The 14,056-nt window shown below is 36.1% G+C and overlaps 1 protein-coding gene and 1 long non-coding RNA gene across 7 annotated transcripts in view; one reads left to right on the forward strand and one right to left on the reverse strand.

The window, feature by feature from the left end:
• The window catches only part of flz (transmembrane serine protease filzig), a 424,928-nt gene that overhangs the window by 278,354 nt on the left and 132,518 nt on the right, over positions 1–14,056 (reverse strand). The window lies entirely within an intron of this gene.
• LOC145668045 (uncharacterized) overlaps positions 1–14,056 on the forward strand; it is a 316,452-nt gene that overhangs the window by 131,731 nt on the left and 170,665 nt on the right. For 2 of the 4 annotated variants that reach the window (XR_014127960.1, XR_014127959.1), the window contains exon 2: positions 11,517–11,672. The exons of 1 other annotated variant lie outside the window; for it this stretch is intronic. This is a non-coding gene — a long non-coding RNA (uncharacterized LOC145668045). The remainder of the gene's footprint in view (positions 1–11,516; positions 11,673–14,056) is intronic. One more of the 4 variants, XR_014127961.1, reaches the window with a different exon arrangement.

The following is a 14,056-nucleotide window of genomic DNA, read 5'->3' on the forward strand; positions in this document are numbered from 1 at the left end:
GTAAAGGAATTGGCATTTTGGATATTTATAACTTCGTAGCTATTCGTAACATGGTATTACTGCTTATTACTACGTATTGTAACAGAGATAATTTAAAAGTAAACAAGAGCGAAACAAGAAGTAAACAGTGAAACCTAATATAGATAACATTTAAAACACACTGACCAGAACAAAATGAATTATATTAATGACTATACGTTTTTTGTTACAGTTTCAAGGACCTAACGTCCTCTTCATCAAACATTTAGAAAAGAGAGATGACAGCAAATCTTCCTCAGCCGTTAGTTAGATATAGATAATGAATAATTTACTTTGTCTTATGTTGCATTTACCATGACATTATCATTCAATGATGAAACTAAGCTCCAAACCCCGCAAGTATTCTACAATGCCAATAGTTTCAAAATTCTGTATAATACACGAATTCAGAATATATTTTCATCTCCCAGAATATATTTTCTTTTTTTCCTGAGGCGGCTCTTCTCGAAGGATTGCCTCGTACACTAACAAGAAGACTTACGGAAGTGTCACTCACCGATTTGAATGAAACTTCTCATATTTGTAAAACATCGAAATATAGCTATATATATATATATATATATATATATATATATATATATATATTTGTTTCGGCAATGGTGAAGATTTAAAGGTAGATACAACCCTTTGAACGTTAGGGGTGGTTTCCAAGCATAGACAGAAAACAACCATTTAATATAGAAGAAAGCATGCTGCCAGGGCCGTTTCAGCACAGATGATTCATAATCTGACGTCAAAATTACAAAATACAAAATGGCGGATCCATTATAGTGATTACAATTACAAAATGTCTTCTGGTTTGAAATTCTCTGCACGTAGCCAAGAACAATTATAGTTGGCAGGGGTTACTACGAGAAGGTTGCAGAGACCGATTTGAAACCCCTTTATTTTAACGGAATGCTTGATTAAAGTGAGTCTCTGCACCTCTCCCTATTCGGGGTGCATACGTATAGTGAGTCCCCTCGCCTTTCACTATCACAGAACTTCACATATCCTCAATTGTTATAATTATGAATTTATTGAGAAAACACTTCACAGTAATATTTCGTAAAAAAAAAAAGAAAAAGAAAAAAGAACAACCACAGTAACTTATGTAAAAAGATTGGACTATCGTCAATTATCCGCTTCGCTGGGTTAAAATAAGAAAAATTGGTATTATGTTCCGTTAGTCAGTCACTATTTACTATTATTAAAACACTCTGTAATACTCATTTTCGATCATTTTTATGTATCTTCTCCTCTCCCTCCCCAAGTTACGGGGCTGAATTTAGATTTAAGAAGCACTGTTCTCATCGTTCTTGAAAACTATAGATTCGACATTAATATCGCTCATTTTCGATCATTTTTAAATATCTCCCCCTCCCCTAAGTTGCACCATCAATGTGAAATGATAAAGACTATCCCAGGCCCGAACCTCATCTATGTTGAACATTTGATGGAGATCGATCAGGTGGTTCAAGGGACCGAGAGTACATAGTGACTTTTAATTTTATATAAATAAACATAAAAAAGGGAACATTTTTGAATTTGTCATGGGGAAAGAAACCAGAAGTGCTAACTCATGCAACGGTGTTAGGGGTTTCCGGGGATTAAAAAACTGTTATGTATGTTTCCCGAAAACATATAGAAGAGGTTAAAGAACGGGAGTCAAAGTTTTAAAATAAGCAGGAAAAATTTCAGTAGCTCTAAAATTATAAGAAATAGAAAAACTAATCGAGTGGAATCTTGTTTCTCATAAAAAATTATGTCTAATCACAGAGAGAGTATACTAGAGCGCACATGTTGAAATCGGATGTGGACGGGGCACCGGTGATCCAAAATTAGTGTTCGTTATGAATTGCTAAAGAACAAGAAGTGCTCCCTAATCATCATTTATTTATTTTTTATATTTATTTTTTTACAAGTTTTTTATTTATTGTATTTATTTATCATTGAGAGTGTAACTTGATAGGTTTTGCCATTGTAGGCACTGCGATGTTTGTCCAGATTTTCTAGCTTCCATTATCTGCAACAAACGTTGTACAGTACTCATAACTCATCTTCTCATTATTCTCTGGTTTCCAGTACATCCCCAAGAAAATGCTATGCCAACCATTGTAAATTTTGTTCTTCAAATCTACATAGATCATTATAGTCATACACATCAGAGTCTCCCAAACTTTGTACACTTTTCTTTTTGGCTTTACATCCATAAATTCACAACCAGGTTGATCCACTCTCAAACAATGTGAGACAAGGAGATTTGTACTGAGGTGCTTCACGAAATTTGTAGATTAATCTCAGCTAGTCCAGACTATACTCAACTTCATGCATACGAAAAGTGAGAAATAACAATTTGATTCATAATTTCCGAGCATTTACTCAGGAGCCTGAGATTATACTCAAATGACGTCACGTTGTCTCGCATTTTATGCATACAACCTTGAAATTAATCTCAAAATCTTGAGTAAAGAGTAAGATCTCACTTTTATGCATATCACCCAATGCGTTTCTGTCGCTACTTCAAACACGTAGTTCCACATTGTTTCAATCACAAATGCAAAGTTGTGAATTTCATGATCAGAACTGAGGAAGGGCGCTTGAATATTCTTCACAGCATATATAAACGCTGTGAGAGATATACTTTGAATACTTAAGTTGCAGTCTTCGAAAATAAAATGTTCAATGCGCAGTCATAGTGACGAACAACACATCCTGTAACTGTGTATGTACCATTTTCAAGAAAGAAAATCCCTATGTTAAGCGGGTTTGCACATCAAGACTCCCAACTATGACATTACGATCACTCCAACCTCAATCATTTCAAGGATACAACATGTTTTATGTAAGTTATTAGGACGTAAAATTGAATGTGATTTATTCGAAAAATGCTTTTATATATTGCAGGAGCTGTAACGTCCAAATATTCACGCAAAATCCTACTCGTACCGAAATAACAAAAACGAATGTGGAGCAGAAAACCACTTACACTAAAGTCAAAAGAAGATCTGTGAATGCATATGAAATGGTTGAACGGTTTGGGCCGATAGTCTATCAGTCAGATGTTTATGTATTCAAACCCATTTACAATTTACATTTCCTACGTGTTTATGTGTTCATAGTAAGTCATCTTTTTAAAGTGTGTTCCTAATTTCACCCGGAGACTGAGAACATTTCTTTGAATAACTCTTCGGAAACTCTTTCTCTTTTGAATTTGATTAAAACTGAACCTTATATGAATTGCAAATCTAAAATCCATAGTTCAAAACAATTTTTAAATATGGTCACTATTTCATAATTATCCTTTGATTCGTAAGGAAAAACTATTTATAAGCAGTGGTGATTTCAGAAGATTCTGCCCGAATGGATTGCCAATATGCGGGGGGAGAGAGTACTGTTAAATATTGCTAGTCCACATTGAGCAAATCGAATATATAGTCCCAAAGGGGGAAATTTCTTATTTCGAGTACAAGACGGGAACTAATAGCTTCGATGCTGACGACCCCATTACTCTAGAATCAATCAATCAATCTTAGCTCGAGAGGGGTCTGAAATTGTCTCTCAGGTCATCCCCTGACATTATCACTCTTTAAAAGGTTTTTCTTAACAAAAGAATACTATATTTGTTTCTCGTTCTACAGTTTGAAATGGCAAATACATAATATTTAGAGAATTATAAGAAAAACACAAAGAATTACAGTATAATATTAAGTGCGTAAATATTATCCTGTTAGTTACCGATTGTTGGTCGGGTTAAAGCTAATATTTTGTAGGACTGTACTTTAAAGAAATCATCTTTATATATAATCCTGTCTGAAAAGCCATATTTAACTCCAACTAATTAATCAATATTTTTACTAATATTGTTTATTGCAATACTTTTACCAATTAATGTAGTATACACTTCATTTCCGATATCTAAATCCTGTCCGTGCGAGGCTCGACATCCACTTTTCAGGATGCTGATTGGAACGTCGTGTTGGCTTGAATTGTCAACAAACAAACCTGACCTAACGATCTCTGACTTCTTTCTCTGGGGGTGGGCGAAAGAGGAAGCTTATCGTATAAAGCCAAAACTCTTTGTGAATTGTAGAAGTGAATTCGCCAACTTCTTGCAAACGTACCTTGGAGCATCTGCTGAAACCTGTTAGAAACGTCTCCCAACCGTTCACGAAAACTGGTAGATAATGATGGTACGTATATGAAATTTTAGCAATGCATAACAATTTTATCATTGTAAAGAACTAAGTGATTTTTGTTTCATGAAAATTGATTGTCTTATAAAAAGTTATAAACATTTTGCGATAGGAAGTTAATTCCCGCCCATTCTGTGTATCTATTTAAGGGATCCGTTGATAGGGCTTGTGGCAAGATTATCAAGTAGTCAAAATAACTCGCTCAGCGCTGAAGAGTTGTAATCAGTTACATCGACTAAAAGTTCTGATATGAATTATATGTACAACCTGTTTCTGTTTAAAAAGTATTTGAACAAACCTTTCCCTACCACAAAAGTAAAACTTGATGGTTCACAAGAAACGCAGTGGATTACAAAATGAATAAACAGAATAAGCATGGACGTCTCTGGCATACAAAAATTGAGGGGGACGACTAGAACAAGGAATGATTAAAGACTCTAACTTATTTTAAGTAAAAATTGTGAGATACATGGGAAGTTACTTGAGCTAGCTGGTTTGGATCATTAATCATAATATCCATTACTGGTAGGTCACTTGCTACGTACAGTATTTAGAAGTTCTGTCATGTTTTCATCATAATTTCCACCACATCACCAAAAGTAGAATTTCTTCTTCAATAATGTCTTAATATTTTTTAAATTATTATGCTTAATGCGCTTGTTTGATTTACCTTTCCCATCAGCTAAGTTTTCCCAAATTTTCCAACATTCAAACTTCGGAGAACTGAAGGGCAATATAGAAAGGTAATGAAGAAAGATCTGTCGCTTTTCCACCCACCACCTTCGAACATTGATATGTCACCTAAGACGTAACAGGAAGATCAAAAATAGTGCCCATCATCATCGACGACCTCCTGCCAATGTTCTGGAAGGCCACGGATTCCATCGCGGTACAACTTCGTGAGCCGTGAAGCGAAGAAGATACCAAGTGCATTTTGCATCTCTACTAGAGATTGGAACTGGCGTCCTCTAAGATGATTGCCCAAAGAATGGAACAGGTGATAATCGGACGGTGCAATGTCCGGGGAGTGTGGCAAATGCAATAATATTTCCCATCCAAGGCGTAGAATGTTATCCCGGGTCATCCTAGCCACGTTGGGCTTAGCGTTGTTCTCTAACAGGAGGACCCCTGTGCTATTCAGAAGTACTGGCTGCAGAGTTTTGTTTTTTTCTTGAACACGGCACAACTGCTGGCATTACACAGTTGCATTATGCTTATTACCAACTCGTAGCAGTTCTCGAAGCACGATGTCTCGAGCAGTCCACCAAACACACAGGCGGACCTTCTGGTGCAGTGCTGGTTTCGGCTGTTTTGGAACAGGTTCGTGGGATGCTACCAATGATGACGGCGCCGTGGAGCTTCGTATAAAACCCACTTCTCGTCACATGTCAACGCCCTGTACAGAAATGGCTCCTTCTCAGACGAGGCAGCAAAGAAACACAGGTGTCTGCTCGCGTTGCTTTGTGGCCCAGAGTGAAATCATATTGGACTAGGGCCCCTTTAAGGACAGTAAGGGCCGGGAGGCTGAAGTCTGATAAGGGGCCCTTTGTGAGTAGTTATATGGAAAACACGAAGATCATTTAACAGGCATACAAACTGCATAACACTTAACTTTAGTACTTAGGTATACTTTATTTTGTATATTAGGTCGCATTGAAAAATATAAATAATAGAAGGGAAAGCGGCATATTGTAACTATAATAATATTTTTTCCATAAACAGGAGACAGGTCACATTATTGTTTCTGTTGAGAATAACTCATCTTCCTTGCTTTGTTCATTTTAATTACTAACTCTCTCTATGGCCTATGGAACCCGGAGGTTCAATGCCGTGCTCAAAAAAGCTCTCCACTGACTTCTATTCTTAGGCAACTGGATCCAGTTTCTACTTTGTATTCCTATTTCTGCGAGATCCATCTTATTATTGTTCTACCATCTGCGCCTAGGTCTTCCTAATGGTCGTTTTCCTGTTGGTCTTCCAGTTAAGACTGAAAGCGTTCCTACTTTCTTCCATCCTGCCTACATGACCTACCCACCTGAGCCACCTAGACTTGATGACCCTAACGATGTTTGGTAAACCGTATAAATTATATAGTTCCTCGTTATGTAGTTTCCTCCATTCTCCATTCCCGTTTCTCTTGGATCCGAATATTCGCCTCGGGATCATGTTCTCAAATACTTTCAGTATATGTTCTTCCCTCAAAGTAAGTGACCATGTTTCTGAACCATACCGAACAACAGGTAAGATTATCGTTTTATATTTTAAGCTTCAAATTCCTTGACAGAATTCGCGAACTCGACAAGAGATTTTGAACTGAATAATAACACGAATGGCTACTTTTTAGTCGACATTTAATTTCTTCGTGAATATAGTTTTCGTCTCATAATATTGATTCTAGATATTTGAAAGTATCAACTTTATCAGAAGTATTATTCGATATTTTAACGCATCGATAATTTGTCGTATTACGATCACGATGAACTTCCATGTATTTTGTTTTCTATGCATTTCTAAAACTATGTTCCTGCGAGCGTTTAATAAGACCCCTGCATTTCTTTCTATTGTTCTCTTATCATCCCCTATTTACATCATCAGCATACGCCATACCTGGTGAATACCGTTCAACTTTAGGCCCTGGTTCAGTGGCGTAACTACGTCCCCTTCCGCGAGAGAATGCCCAGGGCAACAACCTCAATAACATTTTTTGTGGAATGATAGATAACATAATAAATAACCATACTTCCCTGTATCTGAGAATAATGAGTTAAATGCATGCAACTATTAGACTTAAATATTCATAAATGGAAACCACTTTGCTATATATATAATTTATTCAATAAGGTTCACAAAGAAAGATGGAGTCAGTGACGTCAGTCGTCAAGAAGAGTAGAAGGAATTAATTGAATGGTTATCTTTTTGCTTTCCTGTCAGCAAAATCCTTTTCTAACTTCCGTACATCCATGTTTTCAGCTTCGTCCGCATTTATTGAGAGCAGTGCTAGTTTCCTTAAGCTATTTTAGCCGATTGTGCTTCTCACATAGTTTTCTATTTATTTCAATTTTGAGAACGACCTCTCCGCAGAACTAACAGAGACAGGGAACGTCCAAAACAACATACACGCGGCAATAAATTCTGAAAAGCTAGATGCCAATGACTTATATTTCACAATTAAAATCCTTCTAGGTAAGATAGAATTCAAAACACTTACTGCAGATTTCAACTGTTTCACAAAGCAATTACTTCCACGGAAACGAAAAACCAATATCACAACTGTAAGTTGTTTGAAGCATCCGTGCTCTTCTTAGAATTTCATCATCAGTGAGATGAATTATATTGGCAGAAAACAAAGAAAAATTTGGATACTGTATCACGCAAAGATGTGAAACGACAATGGAACTGTGAATTTAGTATATCAAATAATTTAATATAGATGTTAATTCTGAAACTTGATTCAATATTTCCCGCCGAAGAAAAATATAAGAGCCTATAAAAGCCGACCGAACCGAATGTCCCTTTTTTTTTGTTTACGGTGCTTCACCTTCATATCAAGCTTTAAGTATAGTCGAAAAAAGGGGAGGGTGGAGGAACGTTGCCGACTAATACAAACCTGAAAAGCATGTTGATTTGACCTATTAAGAGGCTAGGGTGAAGGGCCCCTTTCGATGTGTTGGGACCCACGCATTGCGGGGTTTCCCGCCATAGTAGTTACGCCGCTGCCCTGACTGCTATCTTTGATTTTCCTTATAGCGTGTTCCAGAACAAAGTTGAATAATAATGGCGACAACTTATCTCCTTGTTTCAGGCCACTCTCGATATGAAAGCTCGTGGACAAAAATTTTCCTACCCGGATTTTACTTCGGATTTATATCTTAATTAATTTAGTTTTTCCAAATTGTGTAAGAATGTTGTACAATGTTTCTCTCCTAAAAGAATCGTAAGCTTTTCAAAAATGAATAAATAGTTGATATACCGGGGTATTATATTCCCACTTCCTTCAGATTATTTGTCGATTGGTAAATATTTGGTCGATAGTTGATCGATTTCGTCGAAATCCACACTGGTAATCTCGAATAATTTCATCTGCGTATGGGGTCAATCCAAGGCGCCGATTTCTCTGTAAATTTGGGAGGGGGGGCATTCAGATGCAGAAGATATATATATATATATATATGTGTGTGTGTGTATGGGTGCGTGTGTATGAGGATTTTAAGACAAATTGCATTGAAATTATACCAAATTGTATTCATAAATACAATAGGGAAGCCCATATAAGCTTTGGGGAGGGGGGCTACCCAGGATCGGCGCCCTTGGGTCAATCTTGCTAATAAAATGTTTGAGATGATTATATAGGACGTTGACGTATTTGTGACTTCTGTGAAGAGAAATGACTCGATAATTATTATAGTCAGTTTTGTCCCCTTTCTTGCTATATGAGTGGAACAATGATTGGTTCTTTCCACTCTTGTGGCAATTCTTCCTTGTTCCAGATAAGGAGTCATTATAATTACACACATATTAGAAGAAACTAACACAGTACTCTATAGATCGATGAAACAATAATACTACATGATTTTAGTTGTCTTTTGTTTGGATTCAAATAAAAAAAAGAACATTTCTATTGTTCAGTAGTCGCTTAAAACATCAATTGTCGAGATAATATTTCCTAAAGAAGGTGGAAATGCCTTTAATGAAAGTCAAGGATATGTTTATGCATTTGCAAGTGCCCAGTAGGGGTGTTCGATAAGGCTGAGGACCTATCGAACTTCGGGAGTGAAAATTTATCGAGTTGTAATCGGTTACTCGAAACTGTTCGAGTATGTGAAATAATCGAAGTTTCGGGTATTGTCGAAATTTCGAGTATTATCGAAGTTTCGAGTATTATCGAATTTTCTGGTATTATCGAAAGTACGAATTGTAGCCAATGATTCCTACTCGCAGCCTATACTAGTCAGACAACTTTTATCATCTAATAAGTTATTGCAATGTTGTATTTGTAGGGAGCAAAAAAAAAAAAAACATTCATAAAGGTACTGCTTTTTCGACAGACAGACAGACACACACACAGGAAGTTCAATTTCTTCCTAAATTTCAACTCTTGTTTGTTATTTGCTGACCACCTATTATATCAATGTTGCCAGACATAGGGTCTTAAACGCACAAATACGTACCATACAATATACGGTTCAACACCTCAACCATATTAATCATGTGTGGTCTTGCTAAAATTTTGTAGCAAAATTTTATTTTCAAGCCAAATGTGTTATGTTCTTTCTATTCTGCAATGTTTTCTCTCTCTCTATGACTTCTAGTTCACACATTACCGCAATCAGATATAAGGATGCTTTGGGCGAAAACTTCCACTTTCGCCTTTCAGTAAAATAAATGTTAATCAAATCAGTGGTTATTTCAGGGGTTGCCCAGGAGGGATATTCCCCACAAACATATCTCTAATCATGTTCACCGTGGGTTACCAGCATTTTTGCTACTTTCATCCTCCCTGTATTCAAAATATCCCGGGATAGGATTACCATGATTTCTGGACACCAATCCCCGACGTTATTTTTAGAATAGTGTATGTTTATTGAGAAGTTAGAAAAAAATCTACTCCAAAGTTCCAAAAATGCTTATGCTCATTTTAATTAGTTAAAAAATGATTTTATATCATCTTAATTATTTTGTAAAATATTTGTCTGAGTAAAGTACTCTTCCGAAAAGCACCTTTTCGCTATTGATTTTTTCATAAATATCAGCACAAGACAGATTTGCATGCCAACCACTTGACAGTGAAATTTCCCGGCCTTCCATTTTCCCTAAAATTTCGGACATTAGTTAATTTCAGACAATTTTCCGGACACAGGCTTGAATCCCTGACGTTTAATAAGCCTATCCGTGGGAAACTTTGAAATCATCACTGAGTTTAATGAAGATAAAAACGGAAATAAACTTACTAACTCGACAGTAAATATACAGCGTATGTTCTAAACTGTCGGTCTGTACATTATTATGAATCGACACACTAGCGGGTCCAGAAGCGTCATTTGGTGGGGGGAAATTGCTTCCTCGATGTATAATGTAGGCTTAAAATACGTGACAGTTTTACATCAATTCAGAACAACGTGATGCATTGTTATATATATATATATATATATATATATATATATATATATATATATATATATATATATATATATATATATATAGGCCCATTAAAAGGTCGTCTTTGGGTGAGGCGAGGTCGGCTGGCCCCAGCTCACTCCATGGATGCTTCAGTGGATCTGCATGTGATGGTACAATTCCAAAGTAAATTAAACTCTATAAGTTGTCTCCTGTATAGTTCGAGCCACTGGCGTATGCAGAATTCCATCAAGGGGTGTTCATCTAGTCAATTTTATTCTTTTACGACAAGCGTGATTTTTGTATAAGTTAACATAGTAAAAGTTTATTATTCCGTAATATCTTGCTCAAGAGAGTTTAAACTTCAAACTTCTTGACGCCACTGGTTCGATCTAAGGTATTTAAACTAACTAATTATTGTAATAATGCTTTTATTTCATTGTGTACAATTTTAAAGCAAAACAAAGATGTCAGGATACAGTTTATCTTTTTAATTTAACTTCCCACGTTTATGCTCCGAGGCTAAGGAAATTGGTGATGATGGTAATGAAAGAAATGTTGGAATGAAGAAAGCGGGAAGAAACAGAAGAACCTTGATATAAAACTACGTACATGGTGTTTATGAACCACAAAATTTTACTTGACGCAAGCTGAAACGAACCATGGACCCCACACACTAGAGATGTCTGGACACAAGCAATAAATTAGAATGTATATATAAAAAGTACATTGCTTAAAAAATTTTATTGTTTGATCCTCCAGACAATAAAACAATCAATTCTTATCTTGATTACGTTTTTTTGCCTTACTTAAGTCTAGCAACGTTGTAACGCTATGCCGGTTGTACAACTCTTAGGGCCTAGATACCATTTTCGACAACATAAAATGCGTTACTAAGTACTCTTTTCTAAGTAATAAAGAAATTTAGAGACAAACTCTAATGTTAGGGCGTGGTGGGTGTAATAGAGCGCTCACTACTGGCGTGTGGGGTTCTTAGTTCGATCCAATCTCTAATCTGTGTGCATAGCTTTATCTTTAGGGTTACCCCGTTTGCTCCCAATTTCGTCATTCCTCTATTATCATCTATCTCATCATCGTCTCGCTTAGCGTCGATGCAAAACAATGGACCATTAAACTAAAAAAAATAAATAAGAAGAATGTTATTTGATTCCGTTGTATTTTTTTCAGAAATGTGAAAAACGAAGAGGCACTGATGGGCACCCTCAAGGAGTAACTCTGCCACGCAACTGAGAGCGACAAACAATGAAAAGCAGGTGGTTCGTTTGTTCTGAGCAACTCAAATCAAACCACATTGCGTACGCCACTAATTCACCTAACGTTGAGGTATTTCCCCTCTCTTCTTTCCCATTTTTCCTCCGGTCTCAGTTTATTCATCATCTCATCTTTGTAGGCATATTTGGGATAGGATTCTCTCAGTTATGTATTAGTGGCTGACATATCATGCTCTAAGCGATATATTCTTTTATTCGTAATGAAGCAAACCTTAGTTTAAGTTAGGGGCGAAATGGTTAATATTCGTATGGTCTGGTTTCGATTCCAACGAAGGTGCTTGCCTTTAAGAAAAGTCAGAGTAATGTTTTGAATCTCACTATGAAATAGGGTCATGTAACCTTTGTGATGAACTGTAATATTAATACCCAATCAAACATTCGATTGTGAATTTTACATTAGGATACATGACGATGCATCAATTTAGGTTTCACCAAAAAGCTCATTTTCTGAATTGCAATACAAAAAAAAAATCAGTAGACTTGGTAATCTTGGCTCACCTAGTTACCACCCTCCCCACTGCTTTCATTGGTAGAAGAGTTTCGTGATCAGTATATTCTTAGAAAGAACGCGTCACAAAGAAAGATTGGTTGTTTGTAGGCATGCACAGAAGGCCCTTTTTCCTCTCTGTCTCTGTCATACATTGTCCATCTGTTTTGCAGGTACATATAACATTTTGCAGATAGATATACAGAAATTTCCACAGTAACGAAATCTGTTTCTCACATCTTAAACCTATTATGAAACTCATAGTCATACATTGAAATGACAACTTAATTCTGTAGTACATAATACAATACTAGGATTTTTAATGATGTGCCAAACCAATACAGGAACACAGTCCTCTTTACAGGTAAAAGTTCATAATACAGAATTTTGTTTTCAGTATCATTAGCATTCCCTTATAACTTTTGAATAGAACTCTTTACTTTCCTCTGAATCATTGTCAAAGTAAGACATCAACTTCTTCACGTCATTAGCTTTATTTTTGCTTACATAATTCACTAATGGAAATTGAGGTACTTCAAACATAGGTTTAAGCACCTCAATGTCTATCGATGAAGCAAACTAAGTATATTGAAGAAGATATTGTACCCTGGTCTGAGGTCTTCTTACACAATGCAGTACGCTTACCTCACATATCTTAAAAGTCAGTTTGGCTTTCTTAATGAAGATTGGTGATTGGAGTTTGGAGATTGATTTTATATCGTAACTATATCAGTCTTTACTTTCACAAAATGTCATAATATTCTGAAGGCAGAGTGTAGTGATTTTTCAATAAGGCTGAAAACCCTGTCAGGAGGCAAAAAGCTATGCTCACTTTGCTCCTAAGAAAATGATCCTGAAAAATGCAAACACTTTATTATAGAATCTTGAAAAATGAAGACGTTGAGTTTTGTGAAAATTTGCTATATTCAGGCTCCTTTTACAACGGCAAATATTCAGTTTCGTCGTATTTTCTGTTAGGCATTGTATGAGGCTCTTAAAGTACTAGAATTCGTTAAAAAAAACGCATTTTGAGAACAAAATGGCGTTTGATGAGTTTTGCTGAAACGGTCCTCAAATACTGCCGGAAGATGGAGGTTAAACAGGATCAAAAGAACTGGCATCAACCTTTTTCTTTTCTTTTAGATCCAGGATGCTTCGTGTATTTGAAGTTCGCCAGTATCGACGATTCAAAGAAGTACTCTTCCTTGTCGACCAAAGAGTCGAAATGGATGCACACGTGGAAGAGCAGAGACACATCGTTTCTGAACAAGCTTTCGAGCATCATCTTTGTACTTTGGACTTCAGTTTATCCCTTTTCAAAATCTTCTTGTCCTGAATCAGTCCCAGAATGCGACCAAATTCTCCAGAAATATTCAAATCAAAAAATTCCGTATGAGATGAATATCAGGCGTATTAGGTTTTCTATACCTTACGTTGCTCTGCAAATCATAGATAGTTCCCTCGCGGAAAATATTAGTTCACACACACAAAAAAAGATTTCTTCTGTTTCACATGCGAAACTCCTTAGAGCAATTGAGTGATTAATGATTTAAATCAAAAGTTTTAAATAATATTCTCAGAAATAGCGATACGAGTGGCAACGCGAGGGCATTTTCAAGGGCTGATTAAGATCACTAATAACTCCAGAAAAGCGTGTGCGTAATCACAGTGCTGCGATAACAACAAAACGTAGTTTCGTTGTATTGTAATATACGCAAGGTTTAGCACTAGTCATGCTGGTGTCTCGTGGCGCCTTCGAATCCATTCTGCATGATTCAATTTATATAGATTATATGTTCACAATTTTCCAAAAGAGTAGAAATATGTATTTATTTATTTATAAAAAAGAAAAGAACTGAACAAAATTGTTTGTTTAAAAGATTGCATATAAACCTGAGAATAAAAATAAAAATTACAGCAGAAAACCATGCGTTACATAACGAAAACAT

The sequence above is a fragment of the Thermobia domestica genome, chromosome 13, assembly GCF_964235325.1.
Source record: "Thermobia domestica chromosome 13, izTheDome1.hap1.1, whole genome shotgun sequence".
Classification (NCBI taxonomy): Eukaryota; Metazoa; Arthropoda; class Insecta; order Zygentoma; family Lepismatidae; genus Thermobia; species Thermobia domestica.